We start from the raw sequence: 25,929 nt of genomic DNA on the forward strand, positions 1-25,929 counted from the left end.
CATATGAATTACACCAACCAACCCTGTGTTTTGGATATTAGAAACTTGTCAGTGTGTTGGCCACATGGGAGGTAATTGTTTCTTGCTGATTAGCTGCATGGCAAAATAAGAAAAAAAAAAAGAAAAAATAATAACCCTTACTTCCCTACGGTGTCAAAATTATCCATTTCATTCCTCAATTTTCTGAAGCTGTTGGTGTGGGGTGAGCTGCAGGAGCTCTGAATCCCTGGTGACAGCGGGGTAAAACTGCAGAAATGGCCTGAGCAGGAATAACCCAACTTCAGAAGGGGAGGAAGTGAGTGTCTGACTACAACCTGCAAGCCTGTACTTCTGTATGGCAGCAATAGCCTGAGCACGGTTATCTTGAGCATCAGTGTTGCTGCAGTGATGGAAACAGCTGATTCTAGATAGAAGGAGAAATGTTTGGTAGAAGACATCATGATATCTTTTAGATGCTTCAAATCTTGTCTTTTTTCCCCCATGATGTAAGTGCAGAGGTTGCTCCACTTTGAATGAGCCTTCCTCTCAAATTAAGTAGGATCATGTTTCTTCAGCGTTTAGCGTGAATCTTGATGCCTGGTGGTGTATTTCAGCCTTCCAGAGAGACATGCAAGAATAAAGCAAGATGATTCACTGCATGCTAAAATGCTCTACATGTAAAATAATGATAATGATAAATAAATAGAGAAGTTGCTGTTTCAGCTTTGCAATAAAACTATAAAACTCACCAGCCAGTAAACAGTGGATCTCCTGTTCCCATGGAGAAGAGCTGCTGCAGACCTAAAAGCTTGCTGTGGGAAAGAAAAGAAATATAAATCAAAAAGATCCACTCTTGGTCTTGCAAACAAAGGTTGCCTTGGATTGTGGTCACATGTTGCCGTTCAGCTGATCAAGCTCATGCCAAAAGGGGAAAGATTTCTAGTACTTGCTTGAACCCCACTGAACTGGTTTAGGGAATTAATTAGAGGAAAACTCTTCACCTTTGTTTTTTCCCTCGCTGGTTTTCTCCTAGACCCGATGGCCCTATGTGAACTCACCAGCCCAGCCACCCCTTCCATGACTTGTGGCCACTGAGTGAACTTGACTGTGATTTAAATTGCACCCTCAGCAAAGGGGCTTTGGTTTCTCCCTGTTGAGGGAGAAGGAGCCTGCCAAATACCCAAATCTGAGCCTTGTAAATCATACCCAGCAATTCTCAGTGGCCAAGTTGCTTCAAGGATATAAGGAGGAACACCTGCAAGACCTTCTGGGGGTGAATTGCTAACCCCTGTATATTATCAAAGGTGTTGATAAGCTGGTGTTGCTTGCAGCCCACCTGGCCTGACTTAATGCTCTGTGTGCATTCTGTAAATAAAGATTAGGGCAGGCTTCTTCCCTTGAACACATCCTCTGTCCATGCCTGTGGAGGTGGTCAGGAGACCTTCCTAAGTCTGGACTTTAGAGGTTGCGTGAAAATTTCCAAAATCTTGGCTTCATATATTTGGTGTTAAGGTACATACATGCATCACACATAGTTTTGAGGACAAACTCAATGCAACAGGCTTAGCTCTCATCCCAGGCAGTTTTCTCAGGGCTCAGGACTTGCATCTAATCTTTACAAAGCTCATCAGATCACTGTTACCAGAGAGTGCTTTTCTTTGAGGGGTACTATATCAGCAGAGTTGGGTATTGGATTGCTTTCCAGGATTTTCTTGCCTTCTCATGCCACGGGGCTTTTTTTGTTGAAGGTTCCATCACACACTGACCCTGTTGTCTTCTGTAGCAGGTGAGCCATGGGTTCCTGCCTGGCACTTTCACCTAAGGGTGAAAGTAGTAGGATGAGGTAGTGCATCCAGACCTGTTAGTTTAGAATACAATGGTGGTTATATCCCTCTTTTTTATTTTTTTTATTTAATTTTTTAACCTTGCATTAGGGTGTGCTGAAGGAAGCAGGGATGAAAACCACTGTAGGTTGAAATTACCCAGCAAAGAGTCTGAATCAGCTGCAGAGGATACTGAAAATCTTGGTTACAGACCCATTTTTTACTTTTTCAATATTATTATATCATGCAGTGAAAAAGTGTATCTGTTTCTTGGGTGAGGTGGAATTAAACAATTGCCTCTTCCCAAGTTGACTGTGCTTCCCTGTGGCACCGCACACTTTGTTTGTAGCATCCCGCATGGGAGATGAAAGGGTTTGATGCATACTGCCTTCAGGGCAGTGTGGATTTCTCCTCAAAAACGCAGATTCTAGTTTTAAATGCCTAAAAAATGAGACCTGTGCCTTATCTCTTGGGAGATCGTTGATGGATCCATTCCTCAAAAAGATATTTTATTCATTCAAACTATTCAGTTCTTTAATTCAGTGCCACTCCCTTCATTCGGATGCCTGGAGTCTTTTATCATGTCTCCTCTTACTCATTGCTTAGCCAAGTTAGACATACTTAGTTCTTTTAATCTTTCCTACTAACTGAGTGTCTTTAATCATCGTGCTTGATGTCAGAGTGTTTGATGCCCACTTTTACTGAAACTAAGCCTGGATTTTGTGTGTGTGCAAATCACTTGGGAAGTGATCCAGGAGAGCAAGGAGTAGCTGAGCAGCTGCAGCTGGTTGCACAGGCTCACTCCTGGATTCCTCAAAAGCTCCCTCAAATATCCCACTGTTGGTGCTGAGGAAGATTCTTGGCTCACCTCGTATGCCAGCAGACTTGGCACGCTTGGGGATTAATTAATGTTTTTGTTGGATGTGGGCAGTAGCTCCCCTGAAGACGTCTCATGGCTTGGCTTTCCAGAGGCACATTTCTCTGGACTTCCATGGAACTAATTGAAGATGCAGGTGTTGATTATGTTAGCAGAAAACAGGCCTAGAAAGGTTACTGAAACTTACATTTCCTTCTCTTACCCATCAGCAACAAGAGCAAGATAGACGCTTAATTTCCTTCTACAAAATCCATGGCAAAGCCCAGGGATGGGTTGTTTTTCGGGAGCAGTGATTTTGCTACATGCTGTTAGTGCAGCTCATCTACTCTTGCTGCAGGTATTAATGTTGATTTTCCAGATGAGTTCATATATTTGCACCTGAAAATAATCATTCACAAATTCTTAAATCAGTGTGAATGTAGGGATTGTTGCTGTCTGTTACTGAGCTCTGCAGTGTATCATGTCAGCAGTGTCATCAGACTTGGCTTTCTGGAGTTAAGCATCTGCTTTCCTTATTTGACACAGAAGTCCACAATTTACTCCATCTTATTTCAGTGGGAGCTGTCGGTATTTTCTCTGTTCCAGACAGCCTGCCTGATCCAAGCCCAGTGCCGACTCACATGGGTTAGTGCAGCACATCTCCGGGTTTGCTGGCATCAGCACTGAGGCAGCTCGGGGTGGCACCTCTGAGTGAAGGAGGAGCATGGACTTTGAATCACAGAGTGTTTGGCAGCAAATTAAAGAAGGCCAAAGACTGCCTGTCCCTCCCCCTCATCCATTCTTCAAGAATGCTTCTCATACTTCCCAAACTTAGCAGTGCAAATGTCACTCGGTTAAGTACACTGCCTGACGATGCTATTCTGATGTTAATAAAGGTCCCATTCCCCCCCACTGTGGTTCAAACTCTGTCTTCCAAAGGCGCTGTGTGATATACAGCTACCCTTACAGGGGGTCCTGTGGCCTGGAGGAAGAAGAGCAAGCCCTGATTTGGGGAGAAAGCAGAGCTGCAGCAGAGAGCAGCACCTGGTGCCCGCTGGATGTCCCTTGTCACCTTTGGGTGACCAGAGTGTAGTGTGGGATCTCCCTAAGGCCTGGAGATGGCCACCAGGAAAAGTGTGTGCCCTCTTGGTGATGCTCGTGCCCTCTTGGCGAACATCCCAGGAGCACCATATCATCTGGAGGAGCCAGCAGGCTTGTTTTGGTGCTCCATTGCTGATTCACTGCAGGTGTTCACTATGAGATGGGCACAGCACTGTAGAACACCATCCCCACCCCAGGGGCATGTCACACCCTGCATGCAATTACATTCACGTCGCTGGAGGATTTTCACTCCCTACCTTTGATTGCAACCTTGGGGGATGGAGTGATAGCTTTTATATATAATTGGTTTACTTAACAGCAGTATTTTGAAGAAGAGAGGAAATGAAGCTTTTTGGTTGGAGGGAAGGGACAAGGTTTGGCTTGCTGACATGTCTTTTGTTGTGATGTTGTATAGGTCTCGCTTGACTGAAAAAAGGAGAAAGGAGGAGTGTGCGCAGGGAGTTCAGGTCCTGCCGTGGCTACTTGGGAAGTGAGGTGAGTCGTGACAGCTTTCAGTGCTGCTTAGCTCAGATGTACAAATGCCTGGGCTTCCTTGCAGCCTTTGGGTGAGACTCCTTCTGAGCCTCCAGATTTTTTTGTTATCGGTTTCTTTGTGTTTTTACTCTTCCAGGCTGATGGGAGGATTTTAGACTGCTGATGTGATCAGGGTTGCAGAAGGCTGTAGGATCACACAGAACTTATTTCTGACTGTGGCTTTGGCTGTATTTGAGATTCACAGCATGGGACTGCATTCCCCTACATTGTTAGTGTATGGTCTGCATTTGTCTGGTTGAATTGTATGTGCGGTGTCTGCACCATGTGCAGGAGGACTTGAGTCCAATATGTTTCTTGTGGCTTTGGATATTGAGAGCTTGGGCCTCTGCTAACAAGTGCCCTTGAGTTTTCTTCTCTTTTGAGAGGAGTCTGGACACAGCCCACATCTGTGAGCTTGTCTGAGCCTGCCCTCTGTGCTCATACACCCTGACAGGCACTGTAAGCACGTTCCTGAGGGATAGGTATCATCACCGAGGCAGTGCAGTTCAGCTGGGCCATGTCTCACTAGCAGTGGTGGTCCTGGTAGGGACCAGAAAGATATCTGTTGTGCCAGTGTCCTGAACTCAGAGAATCGTCAGATATCCAGAGCTGGAAGGGACCCAAAAGAATTATCAACTCCAACTTCTGGCTCCAAACGGGACCACCTAAAATTCAAACCCTGTGTCTGAGAGCAATGTCCATGAACTCTGGCAGCTTGGGGCCATGACCAGTACCTTGGGCAGCCCATTCCATGCCCATCACCCTCTGGTGCAGACCCTGTCCCTGACCCCTACCTGCTCCTCCCCTGACACAGCTCCATGCCGTTCCCTCGGGCCCTGTCACTGTCACACAGAGCTCAGCGCTGCCCTCCGCTCCCTGTGAGGAGCTGCAGCTGCCATCAGGCCTCCCATCAGCTCCTCTGCTCTGTGCTGAGCACACCCAAGGGACCTCAGCTGCTTCTCACATGTCTTGCCCTTCATACCCTTCACTATCTCTGTAGCCCTCTTTTGGATGCTAAAATTTTTGTGTCCTTACGCTGTGACACCCTGAACAGCACATGGTGACACAGCACCTATAATGGGATGGTAGTACTGAAATATACACAGTATATCACTAAAGAGCAGTGGTCTGCAGATGTGAAAAGGTGAAAAAATGAGCCCTGTGTGTCAGGGCTCTCTTGTTCAGCATATCTTTTGAGATCTTTTGTGCACATCACTGCATCTCCCATGCACTGGAAATTCCCTCTAGATATCCATCTGCCTTTGCTGAGCTGTCTCCTCCCCTTCACTTCCTCACCATAAGCTTTTTTAGGACAGAAACTTTATTTTCTGCGTGTATTTGCAGAATGCTCAGCATGCGCTGTCCAGTCCATATTGCAGTGTGACTAAATATGTTATAAAAATGGATAATCTTTAGATAGACAAGCTTTTTTATCTGAACAGCTGTGACTCTGGAGAGCCTTTTGTATGCTTTTGTCTCCCTGATGCCTGACATGTGCTTTCAGAGGTGCAACCCATTGCCTTGTTTTGAGAAGGGGACTGATGTTGATGATATGTTTTCAAGATTCTCACTTGAGATCAAGGAAAATACATAATTTGCTGCATTATGTAAACTGTTGTTCACTTGTAACTTGGCAAATAGAGAGAATGCGAGAGTGTCTGTATAGTGAAGGAAAAAGAATCACACTAAGATTGTATGGTTCACCCCCCTTGGCTGAGCTCTCACCCCATCCATATAGGGGCTGTGTACATCTTCTCCTTCCATCCATACCCCTTAGGACCAGAAAGTGTTGCAGAGGCTTGGGTCAGTTGCTTGCTTCTGCCACCGGTCTCTTTGCTCACAAGCCGTGCCTCAATTTTCCATCCAGAGAACAGGGATAAGTTGTGACAATTACCTTAAGGAATAGGCAGCATCAGGTTCTAGTGGCGTGTTTAACTGGAGCTGGGTGCTTTCTGCAGTATCAGTGGCTCTCAGTGAAAAGCCTCATTTTCACTTGGCTGCTCTCAGTCTGGCTGGCTTTTCTCAGATGAAGTTCATCCAGCATAACAGCTGGCTTCCCTCCTTCTTCCCTTCACTTTTGGAAACTTTCTTTGGTCTGACACCTTCATCATCAGCAGAGTGTTGGGGATTGGGGCTTGGATATTTGGACCTCTTACCCTCTCTTTGTTGCAGGGTCACCAAGCCCATGCCAGGCCACTACTCCTGTGCAAGGCTCTCTCTCTGTCTTCTAAGGTTTTGTTTGCTGGGGTTGGTGGAATGCAGAAATTTGAGGGCCTGTGGGTTCCTTAAGCACTTAAATAGGGTAATGCCCTCATCTCCTTGATAAAATGAGCATCCTGCTTGAAGTGGTGGGGAGGAGAGGATTTTATAAGTCTCAGGGACACTGGCTAAACATTAAGAAGAACAGTTGTTATCAGCGGTGCAGAGTCTGGTTGGAGGCCTGTAACTAGCGGTGTTCCCCAGGGGTTGGTGCTGGGACTGGTCAAGGGAAGTGATCTGTTCTGCCCTGGTGAGGCCACATTTAGAATACTGTGTCCAATTCTGGGCTCCCCAGTTCAAAAAAGACAGGGATGTTCTAGAAGGAGTCTGAGAAAGGCCACAATGATAAATGGCGTGGAGCATCTCATACATGAGAAAAGGCTGAGTAATCTGGATCTGTTCAGAGTACTGAGGGGGAATGTGATTAATGTTTATAAATATCTAAAGGGAGCTGGAAGGCAAATGGATGAGTCCAGGCTCCTCTTGGTGGTGCGAAGCAGTAGGACAGGGAGCAATCACCTAAAACTTGAACATAGGAAGTTCCACAAAAGCATACAAAGGAACTTTTTGCTAAGGGTGATGGAGCACTGGAATAGGTTGCCCAGAAAGGTTGTGGAGTCACCTCCTATGGAAATATTCAAGACCTCCCTGGATGCCTACTTGTGTGACCTATTGTAAGGAACCTGCTTTAGCAGAGGGATTGAATTTGATGATCTTTTGAGGTCCCTTCCAACCCCTGCAATTTTGTGATTCTGTGTCTGTGCATTGGCCAAGTGGAAAAATGTTTTATCTCTTTTCTGGGGGCTAAAAATAGGTGTTTGATGGACTGGAAGTTGCCTTGAAGGCAGAGAAGAAGGATGCAAATGAACTGTGAGACATAAAAGGAGCCATTGGAATGCCCTGTTCTGCCACTAAGTTTGCCTCCACCCTGAGCAATGTGCATGATGTAAGCTTATCATTCGGCAGCCTCAAGAAAAGTGGATGAGTCCTACCTCAAAAGACCCTTTCAAACCTAAAGATCTTACAGAGGTGCAAAAAGGGACTGAGCCCAGAGGCCTAGTTGTTTATAGATAGGCCAGGAGATGGGTCTTGCTCAACAGGGTGGGCTGTGTCTGCTTTGCTGGCTGGGAGCTGGGTCCCTGAGGAGCCTGGGTGCTCAACTTTGGGCGTTTTCAGTAGTGAGTAACTGCTAACGATAACTTTCTGGCCCTGGATGAAGCTTTCTTCAGGTTTTGCAATAGTTGAGATAAGTCAGTGCTGACCCTAGTGCACATAGCAGCTTAAAATCTTCTGTCAATGCAGTCTGGACTCAGGGCCCAGTGGTGAGCTACCAAAGCTTACTGCCTGTTTGCTGTTGCAAAAACAGTGTAGCAATTAGTTTAAGAGTACCTGCAGGAGATTTTAAGCTGTACTTTGCCTAATGCCTGAGGGAACTGGGGCTGTTTAGTCTGTAATAGAGGAGGCTGAGAGGAGAGGGGAGCCATCACTAGCTGTGATCTTGAAGGTCTTTTCCAATCTAGATGTCTCTATGATTCTGTGTTTCACACTGCAGCGGGACACAAAGCTAATCCGTTACTCTAGCCCTGCAAAGTGGTAACTTGTCAAGGGATGGAATCCCACCAGTCCTCAGCTTGGAATAATCTACTTCTCTGAAAGAGTGGTCAGGCAGTGGAATGGGCTGCCCAGGGAGGTGGTGGAGTCACCGACCATGGGGTGTTCAAAGAACATTTGGACATTGTATTGAGGGATATGGTTTAGCGAGAACTATTGGTGATACATGGATGGTTGGACTGGATGATCTTGTAGGTCTTTTCCAACCTTGGTGTTTCTGTGATTCTGTGATAATAGCACAGCTGGAGACCTCCTGGACAGCATGGTGATACTGAATGTGGTCAGGAGAGGAGCTGAGCAATTCCCACACTGTCTTCCTTCTGCCCTGCCCACATTTTACGCCCAAGCTCTGTCTTCATGCTTTTAATGAAGTTGATGCTTATGCTCTGATTTTGGCACTTGTCTCTTGTAGCAAGCATTTTTGGCTAATCCCTTACCCATAGATGGCAGTTCTCCCTCCTTGTTCGCTCTTCCTGTTGTATTTTTATTGAACAGTGGTCAGCAGTTGTGTGTGCTGTCTTGCAGAGTAATGCACCCCACCTCAGCTCAGTGATGACTTTATTGTGCTACAGTCTAATTTTTTGCTGTTAACAAGCATTTCCTCAGCATCCCTGTAGGCCAAGATGCTGCCTCTTCGCCACAAAGGTTGGATGTTCATTGGCTCTGTGTGTTGGTCCTTTCCCTTTCTGATTTCATTTGATACATGCAGGATGTAATGATAAACATTTGGGCTTTCTCCTATTTCAGGCATTTTTGCTTCTCTAAAGTAACCCCATGGGATTACAAATGTTTGCATGAATGCCCAGATCAGATCCTGAGAAGGGAACAGCAGGTTACACAGCTCCACAGCCACACACTGCTTCATCCTTGTACATGTGGGCACCACCAAAACTTTGGATCAAAAGTTTTGAGGCCTTACATCCTCTCAGAATACAGTTGCTATAAATCTGGAAAAAATAAACGGTGACGTTGTTCCATCTTGTCTTCCTTCAGCTCACTGTATTTTCCTCTTCATGTTCAGCTGCTCTTCATCAGTGGCTCCCACCATCATTGGAGCCAGAATGCGGTGGTGCTCGAGAGGAGCACGCCCTTGAAGCAAAACAGTCCATTCTGGTTTGTGAACTGGGTTGCTGTATGACCATCTGGGTCTCACATGTGGGGTCTGGCAGAGGTCTACAGGAATGACTGACATAGGTATTTCTTTTCTGACAGGTGAAGTGGATGATTCATATACTTAGTTAACACTAAATATATGTTTTTTTCAAATATGCAAGATGAAGTACTGAAATGTATGCATATATTGTCTGCATTTATGATTAGAGCTAGCTGCTTATTGCTTTTGTAGCATCACAACAATTGTCATGTTTATGTGTTTTATGACATTCTAATCGTGTCTTCTGGCTGGACACGGCAGTTAAACATTATAATACAGCAGTCATAAACCTGAATCATCTGATGACCATATCTGTTAATTCCTTAATGTTGCTTGTATATAAAATGAGTTCAGTAATAATTCCTTGCTTTCTGGAAATGGAGTATGAATAGGACATTTGGAGCTGCTGTGTGGTTACAGCAGTGGGCGGGTGACTATGTGAGGGATCACAGGCTGTGCTCATCTTGGCCATGGGTGACATCTCAGAAAATGCCAGCATGCCAAGGGTTAATGCATACACTTGGGTATCTCACGGTGAACTGACGAGTTTAAGTTTTGAAAGCAATTTTACTGCTGTACACACCACAAACTTTTTTATACACGATGTTCGCTTCATGAAGCTTCAAATAATGCTCACATCAGACTGAAATCAATATCTCCAGGAGAGATTAGGACAATTTCACTTGAGGTTTTTTTTGTGGTTTCTTGCAGGAGGAATAAAGAAGGTAGGATAACCAAGGTCAGCACCCCACTTCAAGCTATCAGTTGGACTGCTTGTGGGCGAGAGATATTAAGTTACCATGTGTGTGTAATTTATCCATTGTGCGGTGACCAAGTAATCCAGTAAAATGGCAGCAGAAAGGATAGGGAAGTTATGAAAATTTGTGCTGTAAACTGAACTGGCAGGATTACACTCAGAGCTGTGTTTGGTTATCAGGTGTCACATTGTCTTTAGAAAGTGCCTGAGAGGGATTTTACTCAAAGTTTTGCAATAGAAGTCTCAGTGCCCATAAGTGGGGCAGAGCGTGTCTTTTCAAACAGGCTCTTGTTGTTCCCTATCTGGGTGCTCTTCACAAGTTTTGGGCATGCCAATTCTGATTACAGTTTGCATTTATTATTGCTTAATGTAATTAATGTCATCATTTGAAACTGATTAATTATTGTTTAATATCATAGTATCCTTTACTACAGCTTACTTCTACCTTGTATTTATTAGCCACATCTTTATAGTAGTATTGCTAAATGCTTCCTAGGCCTGGGATGCATGTATGCCTCCTTTGATATCCTTAGGCACATTATCCAAGTGCAAGTTACAGGTGCTGACAACTGTCTGACCCATTTTCTTTTGTTTGCAGCCTCTTTTTGCACCTTATCTTGGTTTTTGTGAAGTAATTGAGCTAAATACAGCATTATTTTAGTCTAGTTTATACTCATTTGACATTATTAACTTTCTTGCTTTATCTGGGCTAATTCTCAAGGATGGCATCCTGGCATTCTCTGCCAACATTGCTTTCTGTGTAGTTAATACAGAATTAACCTTAAAAGAATGGGTTTTGAAAACTATTTCCAATCTTCTGCTTATTTTTGCCATGTTTGAGCTGCTGATTTTAAGAAAATCGCAACTCAGAAGAAGGCTGCTTTCACACTGTACACTATATGATGCCAAGGAAATAATTTGCTGCAGAACCATGATACATGCAGTCCTTTTTTTTTTTTCTTTTTTTTTTTCTGGAATATCTGCTATGGACCTTCTGGCTGATTTTTCTCTCGTAAGATCCAGAGTGATCATCGTCTGTTGTGGTATGTGGGGCTGCAAGCCAAGAATATCCACTATTTTTGAAGCATGATCATTACTGTTCAAAATAGGCTTTTTTTCCATGATCTTATAAGATTTTGCCCCTTCTCTAATAAGCTAATTTTATCCCTGCTTTGGCATCTGTACTCCTTGGTGTTATTTTGGTGTGTACTTTATATATATCACATATAGCTCTGTGCACGCATGCATCACTGTATGTGATTTATACAAGCTTGTCTTGTCTGCAGTGTCAGAGGGAAATCGTTCTCACATTTGTGATGAGGGTGTCAGGTCAGACGTGTCGAGTCCATTGCCAGACCTTTCTGTGACCTGTCCCAGTTTGCTTCCCTTCATCCCTAAATGATACCATTGCTTCTCCCAGGCAAGAGAAGATGTGAACCATCCACCACTCTTGCTGTATGAAGGCAAGGGGTGCCTTTATGACCTGCTACTTCTACTTCTCTGTCAGCTGTTCCTGGAATGATGGCCTGTGTCACCGGAGACTGCTTCAGAAAGTTTGTGAGACAGACACTAAGTCTAGTGAATGGAAGAAAATATTTGTCACTGTCTTTATTTGTCACTGCACCCATTGTCCTTATTTCTAGAAAAAAAAGATTTAAGTTGCACAGCCATCTTCTCTTCCTTCTTGTCCTCCACCCTCACATCTTTCTGAATGAGTAATTTTAAATGGATCTGCATCAAGGTGGAATTTTGCCTTGCTTGGGTAGTATACAACTGAGTAACTAAAATTTCCTTCTGAGGTAATCTGGTAGGGATGGATTTGGATAGTGCTAGGGCCTTTGCTCCAACTTAATAACAGGAGAAGAGGAATCCAACAGTACCAACATGCTCTTGGGGCAGAAAAGGAACCAGATTTAACCCTAAGGTCAAGTCATGGAAGAGAAGTGATCCCTCATGGTCAACTCCATCCTGAGGGAGCCCAAGGAGCATGATGGCCATTTGACTGACTCATCTTTCGGTTCTGTTCAGAAGATGTTGTTCCTATTGCATGGACATTAATGACCTTTGTTTCATTGTCATGTCTTTAAGGACTCGAGATGGTGTTTGCAGAGGAGATAGAGACCTGGTCTGCTATGACCGTGTCAGTTTTATGTATTTGCATAATGTAAATGCCAGCCCAGCTGAATTGTGACAGGTGTATTTGTTATAGGCAAATAAAGGTTTTCAAGAAGCTGTGGAGTTTCTAGTTTGATAATCTGAGAATGGGTACTTTAAAAGGTATTTTTTGTGGCATGCCATAGAGGGTTAGTTCCTTCGAGACAGAAGAAAGATAAAAGGATGAAATTATTACAACCAAATTTGCCATGTACCCTGACTACCAGTTTTGAGGTTGTCAGCTGAGGAAGGTATTATGCCTAAGCAGAGCATCAGAGTCTCATGCAGGGGCCTTAGTGTGTTCAATTTTACCTTGATTTTACATCAAGTTACTGTGTTGTGGTTTAACCTGGCAGGCAGCTCAATTCCACACAGCCATTTTCTCACCTCTCCCTCCCAGTGAGATGGGGGAGAGAATCAGGAAAAAAAAACAACACCACAAAGTAGAGCTTGTGACTTAAGATAAAACCATTTAATAAAACAGAAAAGGAAGAGGAAAAAATAATAGTAAATAACCACAAAACAAGTGATACACAACAGAATTAATTGCTCACCACTCACTGGCAGATGCTCAGCCAGTCCCTGAACAGCTGCTACCCCCCTAGCCAACTCCCCACTGTTCCTCAAGTTTTTTTTTGCATGATGCCATATGGTATGGAATATCCCTTTGGCCAGTGTAGTTCAGCTGTCCTGGTTCTGCCCCCACCCAGCTCCTTGTGCCCCCACAGCCCCCCTCTCTGTCAGGACAGTACAAGAAACTAATAACTGAAACGTCCCTGGCTCTGTGCAGCGCTGCTCAGCAACAACTGAAACACTATGAAGAAATGTCCCAGCAGAAACCAGGACATGCTGGACTGCAGAAAGATGCGACTCTTATTTTGAGGGGCACCACATCTTGCCCTTGTAAATCAGATTAGCACTTGTGGTCCTCTTCCTCAGTACTGCGGCTGTTACTGTTGATTTCATCAGAACAGTCTTTTCTGTAAAGAAAGGAGTCCTTACAGTTTGATAGAGGCCACAGAGGTGCCAAAACGTTGAGCCTGAGGTTTTTCACTTATTGTCACCTTTTTCAGTGAGAGCTCTGCTGAAGCTGAAAAGGTTTCAGCAGTGTGAAATTGCTGAAGGAAAGGAAACACTCAACATTTTCAGCTTCATAGTCACCCAAGCCATAGCTAGTTCCTGATGAGTGTATGGACATGAGTAAGCCTTCTGAGACTAGTGTGGGCTCTATCAGACCTTGCAGGGGTTTCCCAGGTCAGACCCGAAGCTCTCCACTCGAGATCTGAATGTCACTGCAGCTGCATCTACAGGAAGGCTTTGGCTAACACTGTACAGTAAAAAATATCTATTGTTCCCTTAATAGACAAAGTTATAACAGGAAAAATGTCTTGTGTCAACCTGGCCTTTGAAATACAAATGAGTAAGAGCAACCTCACTTTTAAATGTCATCATGTGCTTTGTGCAGTCACTTTGTAATTTGCTTTTCTGTGGTTACTGCATTTCAGGGCTTTTGCTTCAAATGATGTTTCAACAAAAGGGAAAGGAAAGGAAAAGGCATTTCTGGTGTTGCATAGGGAGTTCTGTGGTGTTGCACTGACCCTGCTTCTACTTTTAAGCATCAAGACAGGCATTTTGTTCCTATAAAGTACCTGCTGATGGTGGAAATACTGGCAGCCTTGTTTTCTTATTTCATGAAGCTTGAGAGAAAGGTGCATGAAGGAGCACTGTGCATCTCTCCTTAGCAAGCTTGGCTTTTTCTATATGCCTCAGGTCTGATTCAGAGTCCTTTGGGTCCCGGTGGCTTGCGGTGACATAATGAAACTTCCTCTTGGTGAGGATGGCCATCCAGTGCTTGCAGCATGGCATGTGCCATCCAAGCACCCTGCTTGCCAAATCGCCTTGTTCTTTTGTTCAATCCCTTCTGCGTGGAACACCTTTGGGGTTTGCTTGAAGTCCTGCATCTGCTTGATGGGCATCTATTTCTTGAAAGTGAATCTTGAAATGTGTCCAGAAGTGGCTCTGGAATTGGGAAGGTCCTTCTTCAGAGAAGCTGGTGGAACAAACTGTTATTTGGGGTTACACTGTGATGGGCTGACTGGTTTGGGTGTTTTTTGTCTGTTTGTGATTAAATCTGATGGTGACAATAAAAACAGAACAAAAAATAATGTGAAAAGTGAATAAAAGCCCCGGAAGGAATTTTGGGTTGCTAGAGGATCTTCATCCACAGAAAATTAATTGTTTTAAAGTAATTCAATGACTAGTTTGAGTCGGCTTTGCAGACTCCTGTCTGAGCAATGGACATTTCTGTGGAATTAATCAGAAGGAACTGCAGTTTCTTTTACCGTGGGCAAAAATAGCCCTCAGACTGAGGACAATGTGTAATAGCAATGACTATAGCTGTTGACTTAGCCAGAAATACACAGCCAGTAATTAAAAATCATCAGGAAATATGGACTGCTGAATCTGTGCTGAAAATCGCTCAGCTTTATTGCGGTGAGTGGGTAAGGGGGTTGGAAAGAGCAGCAGGAGTTTTGGAGTGAGGTGCTGAGACTGAAGGCACGCTGTGAGGTGGGGTGGAATGGGGTGGGACGAGACAGCATGGCACGGGGTGGGATGGCATTGGATGGGACAGGGTAGGATGTCCATGTACATGCAGGGAAGTGGCAGATCCACAGTTCATCGGTCCTGGGATTCAGCAGTTGGCAGAGTTGAAGGCAATGCTTGGCCAGTCAGTGGTACTGCTCACACTGTTCTGATTTGATAAGGTGGATGATCTGTTTTGAAAACAAGAATGGGGGGAGTGGACGTCTTTTCCCCACTTTGTTGATACTGAAATACCATGTTGCAATATCCTGTGTTTTAGGATATTTAAATGTACTTTACAACTTGATTTTGTATTTTTCATGTTTGTTTGCCACTCAAAGTGAGCTACATTTCAAGTAGCTGTTGAAACTCCCCAGGCTGCCCTGGAACTGCTACATCATCCTGGTAGCAGCCCTGGGCAGGAAGGAGATGCTCTCCACTTTCAGGTGACCCAGAAAAGGCATGTCCTAGTCTCACTTTCATGGCTGAGCTGGTGCAAAACTATGTTCATGCCATGAGGGAGACTGAATTTATCCTGTCAGGTGTCTAGGAAAGGGTGATATGAGCAGCATCGTGTTCCCACTTTGTTTTAGCACCCACAGCCTTGCAGACCTCGTATTTTGACACTTTCCGAATTGGTTGGTGATGTGCAGTGGGCTTTCAGCTCATTCTCCAATTTTTCTGCCTTTCCCTGAAGATTTTCCCCTCTCTGCTTTAAGCGTATCACTTAAAACCACAAACATTCTGGTGATGTGGAGCAGGCTGCTGGTGCTCATCTCCCTGGCACTTAAAGCACAGAGAATGGTTTAAGTGGGAGGATTTTATAGAAAATGGTCGAATTATAAAATGGCTTAGGTTGGAAGGGACATTAAAAATCATCTAGTTCCTGCCATGGGCAGGGCTGCCTCCCACCAGCTCAGGCTGCCCAGGGCCCCATCCACCTGGCCTTGAACGCCTCCAGAGATGGGGCATCCACAGCTTTTTTGGGCCAACCATCCCAGTGCCTCATCACCCTCTGTGTAAAGAATTTCTTCCTCACAGTGCCAGTTCTGGGGTGAAGCCCCAGCCTTGCCAGTCACCACAGCCTCCTGCAAGGCACCCGCACACAAAAAGTTGAGATTTAGTGTGGCAAAACAAAGAGTTCTGAAGTGGCTTGGGGACAGCAAGTCTGTGACAGCTCACAGTTTTGTGTAAGTTAAATAAATGTTATCTTTTGAAGGAAGGTGTTGAAATGCTCCTGTGGCCTGTTAAAAACAGTGGTGCGTTGGGTGAAGAGCTGCCATCCCCTTTTTCCATTTCCTTCTCCATTTCTCTTTCCATTTCCTTTTCTGTTTCCATTAATAACTTTAAGTTTTTCTGCTTCATGCTTCTTTAACTTTTTGTTCACTTACGACTTTCAAGGTGTGCTTTTACTGAGTTTAAATGCTTTGCCTTTGCTTTGTTGAAAATCACAACAGTCAGTTGAATGACTGCTGTTATCTCAGGTTTCCGCGGGTCTTCCCATGGGCAGCTTTTGATTTCAAAAGTACATTTGTTGAAAAAAGGAAGATTTCCACAAAAATGCCCATTGCACCTCCGACTTGTTCACACAGGGCTCCTGTTGAGCAGCTGTCCCATTTTACCGAGCAGCTGGAGTTAGAGGCTGATTAAAGGAGTGGGAAACCTCTTTTCATTTATTTCTGCTGCATGTATGTAACTATGGGTGTGCTCTGCTTTTGGGTGAGCTCTGCTTTTGGGTGAGCTCTGCAGGGAAGACGTGCTTAACGTGACTGAGCCTCTTCTTCTTTTGTAAGTTCAGAATTGATCCACATTTACCACTTGCTTCTTCTTTGAGAGCTTTTGGTAAAGGGGATTAGTTAAATCCACTTTTTTCCTTCAGTTAGTTTTGCTCTGGGGTGGAGCTCATTGAATGCAGTCCTCCTAGGGACAAGGTGGGAATGAGAGGGATGCTGGGCATGTCACTTTGTCCCCATGCACCTCATGGTTCTCAGCACTGGGTGCTCCTCCTACTCAGCACTGCCCACCTTCGCTCCTTCCTCATGCTAAGATAGCCGCATTTCAGCTGAGGCTGCACAGCACCTCTCCATACACTTTTTTTTTTTGAACATGAATTTGCAAGGGAAGGTTGGTTGAGGTTGGATCCAAGGCGCTTCCCTGTTGTCATGTTGCAGGAGAGCAACTTGAGCTTTGTCAAAGCTGCTGGGAATGAAAAATGTTACGTCTCAGTGGCTGCATTTGGTCCGGAAACAGAAAATGGGAGCAGTTCTGAGTCTGATGGATCTGGCAGCCCATGAACTCCCCCCTTTACTTGCTTTCCTTGTATAATTACAGTAATGGAAGTCACTGATACTGTCCAGCTGAAGAGGAGCTGCATGGTTTTGCTGGGCATTGCAGGCATTTTCTAATGCATCAGCGCCCGTGAGACTCGTGGGCACAACCTTCACCCTGTCCCTACCGAGCAGGCTCCAGTCTGGCTGCTCCCATCTAATAGCTGGGAAATTAGGGCTGGGAGCGAGCAAGAGCTGCTTGCAGTGACGTGGAGGGCTTCAGTGGTGAAGCAGAGGGTGAAACCCAAGCAAGGAGCCTACAAAGTGCTGAGCACTTCGGAATGGCATGATGCACTTCCACAGCCTTGCAGGGTACTTGTGTAATTTTTCAGATAGATGAAGCAGTAAGTAAGCCAGCTGTGACTCCACCAGAACAATTTCCAATGGCAGTAGTATTGAAGGAAAATAGAAAAATCAAACATTGAAGTGTATGGAGAACTGCCTCAGGCAGTTCTCAGTGCCTACAGGGCAGGGAGCTGAGGAGAGGAGGAGCTGGGTGGGTTAAAGTCCAGAGAAGGATATTGAAATACATGAGCTATCCCTGGGAAAGGTGGATCTGCAAGCACTGGGTGAAAGAGCATGAGGAGGGGGGTGGGTTAGGTGGGGGTGTAGATTCCAGGAAAGGGTTTATTTCTTAGATTGCAGATGCTTAATGCTATTAGCATCCAAATGGCTCCTGCTGGTCTTTGAAGTCAGCATCTCATTGAGAAGTAAAGAGCAAAAGAGGTGTGGGGAATAATGAATTTATTACATTTCTGGCTGGTGAATATATTTCTTTGCAATGTTGACTTAGCAACGAGACCGTACATGGTTTATTTTGGGAGCACTGTTTCTTCAAAACATGAGGCATTTATCACTTCTATGATTCTATGACTTTGTACTTTGGCTGGTGTTTTTTTTTTTTGTTGTTTGTTTTGTTTTTGTTTTGCTGTTTTGTTGTTTTTGTGTGTGTGTCTTAATACTCAAACTTGCTTTATACAGAAGACAGCAGAAAGCCACAAAACTGGAACCTCAGTAATTTCTTTACACCCACCATTTGCCAGTATTCTGGATTGGAAACCAACCACAGCAGCTACTGACAATTTCATTCCTCCTCCATGTGAACCTCCTTCCAGGGAACTGTGATAATTCCCACCTTTGTCTCCTTCGCAGACTGGTGTTTCATGACCATTAAAACCTCTTCCTGGAACCATGGGATGGCTCCACAGCATGTTTCTGATTCAGGTCAGATGTGGGCTTCTCCGTGGGATGAGAGCCCAGCAAGTCCAGCCATCAAAACCTACCTAGACCCTATGGAGCTGCGTGCTCTGATTCGTCCCTACCGAAAGGTCCTCACACGCTGCCCCAGGGCTGTGCATTCCTGGGCGCTGGTTGCCTGTGCCTCATCAAGTCTTTCCACCAAACTCATCACTTTGGCTTGGTTCTGTATCACCACACTGACACTGTGCAAGCTGCAAGCCACCAAACTGTACCTTTGAACCACCTCATGGGGCACATGTCTCACAGTGGCTTGGCTGCTGGACCACACAGGGTGGGATGCCCGGCACACTGTGAGGTAGAGCACTGAGCTGGGAGAACAGCATCCCTAATTCAGGTTGATGCGTGGCTGTGTTGGAGCTCTTTCTGCAAACCACTTCAAAGGGCGTTTTGGTGTTTTGTCTCTTCATTCACTGTTCACAAGTGTTTTCCCACTTGTGCATTTTGTGCTATTTTAAAAACTTCTTGCATGTATTCCGTTCTTCTTATCCTAGATTAAGTGGCTATGTTCTCTTCTTTCTTAGCTGGTTGGTTCATGCAGAGGCAGGGAGTAGCAAAACATATTTTTCCTTCTGAAAAGAGATAAAATAAATATGTTTGATACCTGAAAATAGTTTTTGCTGTTTGTCTGAGGCAGCTTGAAATCCTTTGGGAAAATCAGAATTGTTCCATTAGGATGAGCTGCTTGCAAGCATCCTGCCAAACTGGAACAGCCCTTCAAGCTGTACGGAAATGAATTCAAACCCTTCACAGATAAGCATAGCAAAGGGTATAATTTTATTTCAGCAGAAGGAGAAAGGTCCAGTACATCATCTCCTTTTATTTCAGTGTGTGGTTGTCTTGTCACCCATGCACATATAGAAGTATGCTTTCTTCACACATATTTACTGAGGCACTCAGGCTAAATGCAATTGAGCCTGGTGGTTGCTGGGATGGTTCATCGTGCATGTCCAGGTGCCATCTGTACACAGGGAAGCTGGCAGTGCAGCAAATGGCTATTTTCCCTTCTATAAGAAATGCATGTTGGGGTTGCTTTTTAATGATCACTTAGGATCTTAAAGCGTTTGTGCTTTCATATTTATTTTTGTGTTGGCTAAAGTTCACTTAATTCCCTGTGAACAATTCTTTTTTTATTGAATAAACTATTCCTTGCAAACCATAGCAGTGATGTCGTTGTTGTGGGGGTTTGGGTTGGGTTGGGTTGGGTCGAGTTGGGTTTTAAGCAGCTATTGTCACCCAATGGTGGATTTCCCTTCATTATATATCTTCCAAATACACCTTTTAACTGGTTTTCCACCATTCTCACCTCATGGATTCCTAAATATTTTTATTTAGTTTTGTGGAAGTGTGAGTTCCTCTCAAGGAAAAGGAAGCCTCCTGACAATGAGCTTGCCTTTCTTAGTTGTTTTCTATGAACTTGTATGGTACGCTGTGCAGATCTCTGTAAAGTTCCCAAAGCAATTAGCTTGAAAGCCACCATTCAAATGGGGCAGTGATGTACACTTAAATCTGTTTTTTCTAGTAGTTATTGGTTATGTCTGCTAGGGAATTTGTGGATCCTAGTGGGTCCATAGTGGGTTTATAACCCTCCCATTTTCATGGAACTGTTGTGGAAAACAGAATGAAAGTCTGCTTGCCATTTGCCCAGAGCACGCACCTTGTACATACAAGCTTGGGCAGAGCATTGTGTTGATGTGGCTCCATGGCTTTTGTCTTAAGCTGAATTGAGTCCAGTTGACCTTAGCAGAAATGGAGCAAGCCGAGGTTTGCCCAAATTTGTGTAGGTGGACGTATCCCACTAGGATTCTGTGAAATTCCTGCTTCAGCTGCTCTTCTCAGTCCTAGACCTTGTCTTTGGCTGTACCTAGCACTGGACATATAGAACATGCATGGCTATAATCACAGTGATACTGAAAATGCCTGCAATTTAAAAACATTGTGTTAATAAAACAGAGGGAGTTGTTTATGCCCGACTAAGCAGAATCCTGCTGTTTCTCAGAGAAAAGTGTTTTCATCTTTGGAACAACTCTGGCCAAAAGCTCTTAAAGGACAGATGATTACAAGACGAAAAACGTAGTATAGACCATGAAACACTTTTGTGTGTATGTTTGCAAAATTTTTTGTTTTGATCCACGAAAAATGCTTCCGTCTGAGGCTCTAGTGTGGGACTGGGGGAAAGCAAAGCAATTCCCTCTGCATGGGGCAGGTTGGCAGTGGTGGGGCTGAGTTTCATCATGGAGTACTGGAAGCGGTAAGAGAGCTCTCACTTTATTTCTAAGGTCTAGGGCATTGTCTGTGGCTTTTGCCTGGCTTCTCTTGTTTCTGTGCAGGCTCAAACCAACTTCAAATAACGGATGAAAAACAAAGAAAAAATTGATGCAGTGCATGTCTGATATGACAATTGGATTTTCATTAGGCAGTGAGCTGGTGGCACTGGCAGTGATGTGGGGCAGGATCATTCCCCTTAGCATTGCGGATGGACCGGCCATGTAAGCCCTTTCTGAACAGATATAGTCAAAGAAAAGTTGTATCCACAAGGAATGTGTTTTTTTTTCAAAGATGCCTGTACATCTGCTGAGTAGCATCCACAGAGCCTTGCGAAGCCACTTTGCTGAATTGCCAGTGTCAGAGCTGCCTGACCATAGGATGCCTTCTGTGCTACCAAGAGGAATGCTCGTAGCAACAGATAGGAATGTTCTGTGATTTAATTGAGAAGAAGTGTGACATTTTATATAACCAGATGCAACAACAGTGCACCTGACTAAAGTATAGACAGGCTCTTGTTGCACTGTGAAATGCCATCAGGTAGCTTGTGGTCTCCCGGTAACATTTTGTGAGTGTACTTTTTCTGTGCTGTAAATGTAGGATTCATACATAGTACTAAAGGATATCAGACCTTGATAGGTGTTAAACATGCTATTCACGCCACTGTGACAAGAGGAGCATTAACTGTGCTCCAACATTCACCTTGTACAAATGGTGAATCAAAGACTGTCCATCCCCCAAGGAGATCATGCTCTGAAACAGTGACAGAAGGATGTGGTTGGATACATGCAGATGGAGGAGTAAAATGAAAATGCCAGGATGATATTGATCATCTTGTCAGATGCATCTCAGGACACTAGGACACTTACTGTGAGGTTTCTTGTAAATGTCATGGCAAAAGAGAGTTTTGATGAAGTCAGTGAGATTGTTTGGCAGATATCAGGGGAATTCCTACCAGACAAGAAAGGGAGCAGAAAAGGAGAAAGTATCATTTCCTGTCAACATGTTTTATATTGATTGGCCCAGGAGACCCGCTTGCAAAGAAGTAGATTTTGTAAGAGTGAGCAGCAGGTAACGGTGTAGAGCTTGAGTTATGCCTTGCGCATTAAGGAGCTCTTGTGTGATGAGAGAGGGAAAGAGGGAAGCTTTGAGAAGGTGAAGGGGGATAGAGAAAACAGATGTTACATTTCTGAAGGAAGAGTTGTTAGGTTGGCTGGGATATGGGTATATAAAAGCTTGGATGGCAGCAGTGGATTTGGATGCTGGATGAAAGAGCATCCAAAAAATGTCCCAAGACATAATTTTGAACTGACGTAGAGAGGGAAGTTTGTGGGTCATGTGTGAGAAGAGCTGGGTGTGTGTTTTGATGGAGGTGAAGGGAAGGTAGGGAAGAAGGGACCATGCACTCCCTCCTTTGACCATGGTCAAAACCCACAGAAGGGAGACCTGAAGTTGGGCTGGGGAATTATGAAGAGATAGGAAAGGAGCAAGGCAGGATTGTTGGGAATTCTGACCTTTGGTTAAAAACCCACTGCATTTTTCAGCAAAACTATGAACAAACAAGTACTGTTAGTACATCTAGACCCAGGCTGGATCCTCTGTAGCTAAACCTATACAGGTAGTGAAAAGGTTAGAGTGTAACGTGATCAGCATTGGCATTGTGTGTGTGTGTGTCAGGGACCTGTGCTGCACAGCAAGGTGCCTCTGCATGCTCCCATTCCATTGCTGCACACTTGTGATGGGATCCTATTCCCATAAAATAGTCATGTGCTGACGTCTCCTCCTGGTTACAAGAGCTGGCTCTGGAAAACCTCAGCTCCTAGATTACAAACATAGCAGGGCTCTGTCTGCAAAGGTGTAAGGTTACAAAACACACACACACTCACGCAGCTTAACCGAAACCGCCTCATTTTTAGCAGTTGTGAGGGTTTATTCACTACAGGGCAGTGGAGGAATGCAGGAATGTGAGTGGCGTTAAACCTATTCATTTGGAGGGGGAGTCCTCTCCTCTCCCCTGCTCCAGCCTGCTTAGCTTTAATGGTAATTGCACCTCTTGCCTCGCTGAGCTGGCCGCCTGCCTGCCCTCCCAGTGCAGCTGGGGAGAAGAACTGGAGTCAGGAGGAGCAAAGTAGCTGTCAGTGTGGGGTGGCTGTGGCTGTTGTGGGGCTGTCCCTTGTCCTGTGAGCCCACAGCCTCCCCGCTTTAACCTAGTGCTTGGATGGTGAGAAGGAGGCATGCTTTTTAGCTGTGGAGTTTGGGCTGGGAGGAGGACAGTCATTGCCTAGCTCCTATGTATTGTGCTAGGGAATGTATTTCCCTTTTATTTTTCTATATTTTGTGCTTCAAAATAATCGTCCCCTCACACATCTAACAGTGTGTTGGCATTTAAAAATCAAATATTGATCCTAAAAGCCTCGCCACTTTAAAAAAGAAAGGAAGAAAACCAAACAAACACAAAAAGCAGCATTTTTTGTTGGCTTGTTAAGAATGTGAGAGATGCAGTAAAATCGGCTTTTTGGTTTATGCGTGCTGCCCGTTCCTGGGGGAGGAATGCGGTCCTCAGCTGCCACCATCACCACTTCCAGCCCTGCTGCTGAGGTTTCATGTGAAGCCAAAGAGCCTGGGAAGTTTGGGAAACCAGTGACACCGGATCCGTACCACAAAGGTGAATACCGCCTGCTAGCTGTGTGTGTGTGCAGAGACACAGTGGCTCCAGCTTTTGCCTCCAGGAGTGAGCTGCCCACGGACAGTCATGCTGACAGTGTAATAGAAGCAGCTGCGTGTGAGCCCCAGAGATATCTGGAGGTTTTTATTTAAGGTCTGTCCTCAAAGGATGCTGCCTTGAAGGGTCTTTAGTGAGGATGGATGCAGCCTAACCCAGTCAGTCTGTCCTGCCACTAGCTGGGAACACCAGCACTTCCAGTGATGAATGCTGCTGGGAGACAGCATTGAGAGTTGTGCCTGAAGGGTTAAATTAGTGATGCTTTCAAAGCTGGGATGCATTCAGAATATAGCAATTGCATTTACTGATACCAGGAAATCTTAGCTCAACCCTCTTTCTCAGCAGGTCTGCGTGATGGTGAATTGGTGGTTGTGTACCTGCACTGCGATGGAATTGAGATGTAGTGCTTCTGCACTCAGTGTCAGGACTTTATTGCCTTGTTCCTGTGCTTCATCCAGACAGAACTGAAGCAGAAGTAGCCCTCCATGCTCCACTGTCAGACACGTTCATTTTTGGTCATGGGCATCACTGGTGGATAGCTCCTGTCCTGTCCAGTCCTATGGTAATGTTGGCAGACTTCTCAGATGTGAACTTTGGACACACCATCCTTACTTGTTACAGTGATAATCCTTTAGTTGTTCATTTACAAGATAGTTTAGGAGGTTAAGAGAAGGACAAATGAATTAATATGAGGAATATGAGGGGATGGGGTGGGCAGCACAGGGTCAATAGAGCAAGTGAGCAACTAAAAAAGAGCAAACAGGAACCTCATGTGTCTGTGGCAAAGTGAGAAACAATCTTCTCTTCACTTGACCCATTTAGTGCCCTGGATTGTGAAGCAGCAGTTCTTCACAGCATTCAGGAGAATAGAAATACATCGCTTTGTCTTATAACTTTGGACTAAAATAAAGGAGATTTAGGTAAGATGTTAGGACAAATTTTTTCACTGAGAGGGCAGTGAGGCACTGGCACAGTCTGCCCAGAGCAACTGTGATTGCCCCATCTCTGGAGGTGTTCAAAGTCAGGTTGAAAGGAACACTGATCCATTTGATGGGTGGCAACCCTGCCTGTAGCAGGGGATTGGGACAGGGTGGGCTTTGAGGTCCCTTCCAACCCAGATCTTTCTATGGTTCTGTAATCTTGGTGGTCTTCCAGTTGGAGTCCTGCTCACTATGGGCATTTCTGTTGTCCATGCCTGAGCCATGTGCTGCCTTGTGCTGGGCAGAGATGGTGGAGTCTTTGGGAATTTGGGGAATACTGCAGCCATATGAAGGCAAGATGAATGTGGTGCACATGAGTGCCATGTTGAGGTTGTTGGTCTTTGTGGCATGGCTGTGTTACTTGTTATTAACAAAAAATTACAGCTGTGGAGACTTCAGCAAGACCCCACTCAGTTTCTTGCTGTTGAATGTAAACCTTCCCCTCCTGCTTCCAGACTTTCTATGTCAGTACAGCTCTTCCATCTCTTCTTTTCCTTGCCCTCATGATTCCCATCATGACAGTTTGAAATCAGAGTCAGCCCCTACCTGTGCTTCTGCCCCAACCCTCCTGTTCTTTACTGGCTACAGCCGGAACTCCTTCAGCCCCTACATTTCAGGAAAGATGAAGAGCTGGAGTTGGTCACTGGGTCACTCCCAGATCCAAAGTGATTGTCTGGGGAAGTATTTTCCTTGTTGCATTACTGTGTTGTCTTTTCTCGTTCTGGTACTTACTGGCTTAACCATGAACCAGTTCCTTTGGACACAGAGAGTGTGAGACTGGACAATGGGAGCAGAACAGTGGAGAAGAAATAAATCCTCATTGACCCAGATGGTGCTTTGTGCTTGCAGACACCTGCTGGCATTGATTTTATTTTCTGGGTGGGAAAACAGACACCTCTGCCTCCTTCTATGAAAACTTTTGCTCCCTCCACAAAGCCAACATTCCTCAGGCTTTAAAAAGAGCTCTTTTCTGATGGGGATGGAAACAAAGGAAACAAGTCTTACAGCTCAGTCTTAGCAAGTTGTATTAGCAGGGACAGCAGGCACCTCTCCACATTGCAGCTTGTCCATCAGGAAGGTGGTGGTCCCAGAGCTGGAGTAGGTTTAAAGAGCTGAGGTCTCTTGGGGAGAGTTAAAGAAGAGTGGAAGGAGGGAAAGGATGCAAGTGTCAGGAATGACACCAGGAAATCTTCCACCATATCACCTTTATATTTATTCTGATCCCGTTGCTACTGTCAGCTTCCTAGAGGTAGATCAAGACTGTAGTTAATTCAAGGCCCTGAACCTTGCTGTTGCTGCCGAGAGATGCTTGACATCATTACTGAGCTAACAGCAGTGGCAACACTGATAAAAAACATTCGTGTCTCCTGGAACATAACCTCTTTAGGACAAAAAGGGCACCCTCTGTGTTCTGGCACTGCGTTCTGCCCGGATTTAGCTGTCGATAATGGTTTTTAGTTTCCTGCACACATGTCTTTTGTTTTCTTTCGTAATAAGCTCTGTACCCACGTAACCCTTCAGAACAACTTGCCTTGTGCAGCACCGCAGTGCCAGGAAATACAACATGG

General features: G+C 44.9%; 2 long non-coding RNA genes across 3 annotated transcripts in view; one reads left to right on the forward strand and one right to left on the reverse strand.

The window, feature by feature from the left end:
- On the reverse strand, positions 1-1,071 carry LOC109366895. Its single transcript, XR_002113580.2, has 3 exons — positions 981-1,071; positions 729-791; positions 1-594 (listed from the first exon to the last, which is right to left on the reverse strand). It is a non-coding gene; the product is annotated as an uncharacterized LOC109366895 (long non-coding RNA).
- Positions 1-19,555, forward strand: part of LOC104910456 — a 72,144-nt gene extending 52,589 nt beyond the window's left edge. The window contains exons 4-6 of one of the 2 annotated variants that reach the window (XR_793096.3): positions 2,889-3,016; positions 4,175-4,254; positions 18,119-19,555. This is a non-coding gene — a long non-coding RNA (uncharacterized LOC104910456). The remainder of the gene's footprint in view (positions 1-2,888; positions 3,017-4,174; positions 4,255-18,118) is intronic. The other variant, XR_004159336.1, reaches the window with a different exon arrangement.
- Positions 19,556-25,929: the final 6,374 nt, after the last annotated feature.

This window comes from Meleagris gallopavo, chromosome 3 (assembly GCF_000146605.3).
Source record: "Meleagris gallopavo isolate NT-WF06-2002-E0010 breed Aviagen turkey brand Nicholas breeding stock chromosome 3, Turkey_5.1, whole genome shotgun sequence".
NCBI lineage: Eukaryota > Metazoa > Chordata > Aves > Galliformes > Phasianidae > Meleagris > Meleagris gallopavo.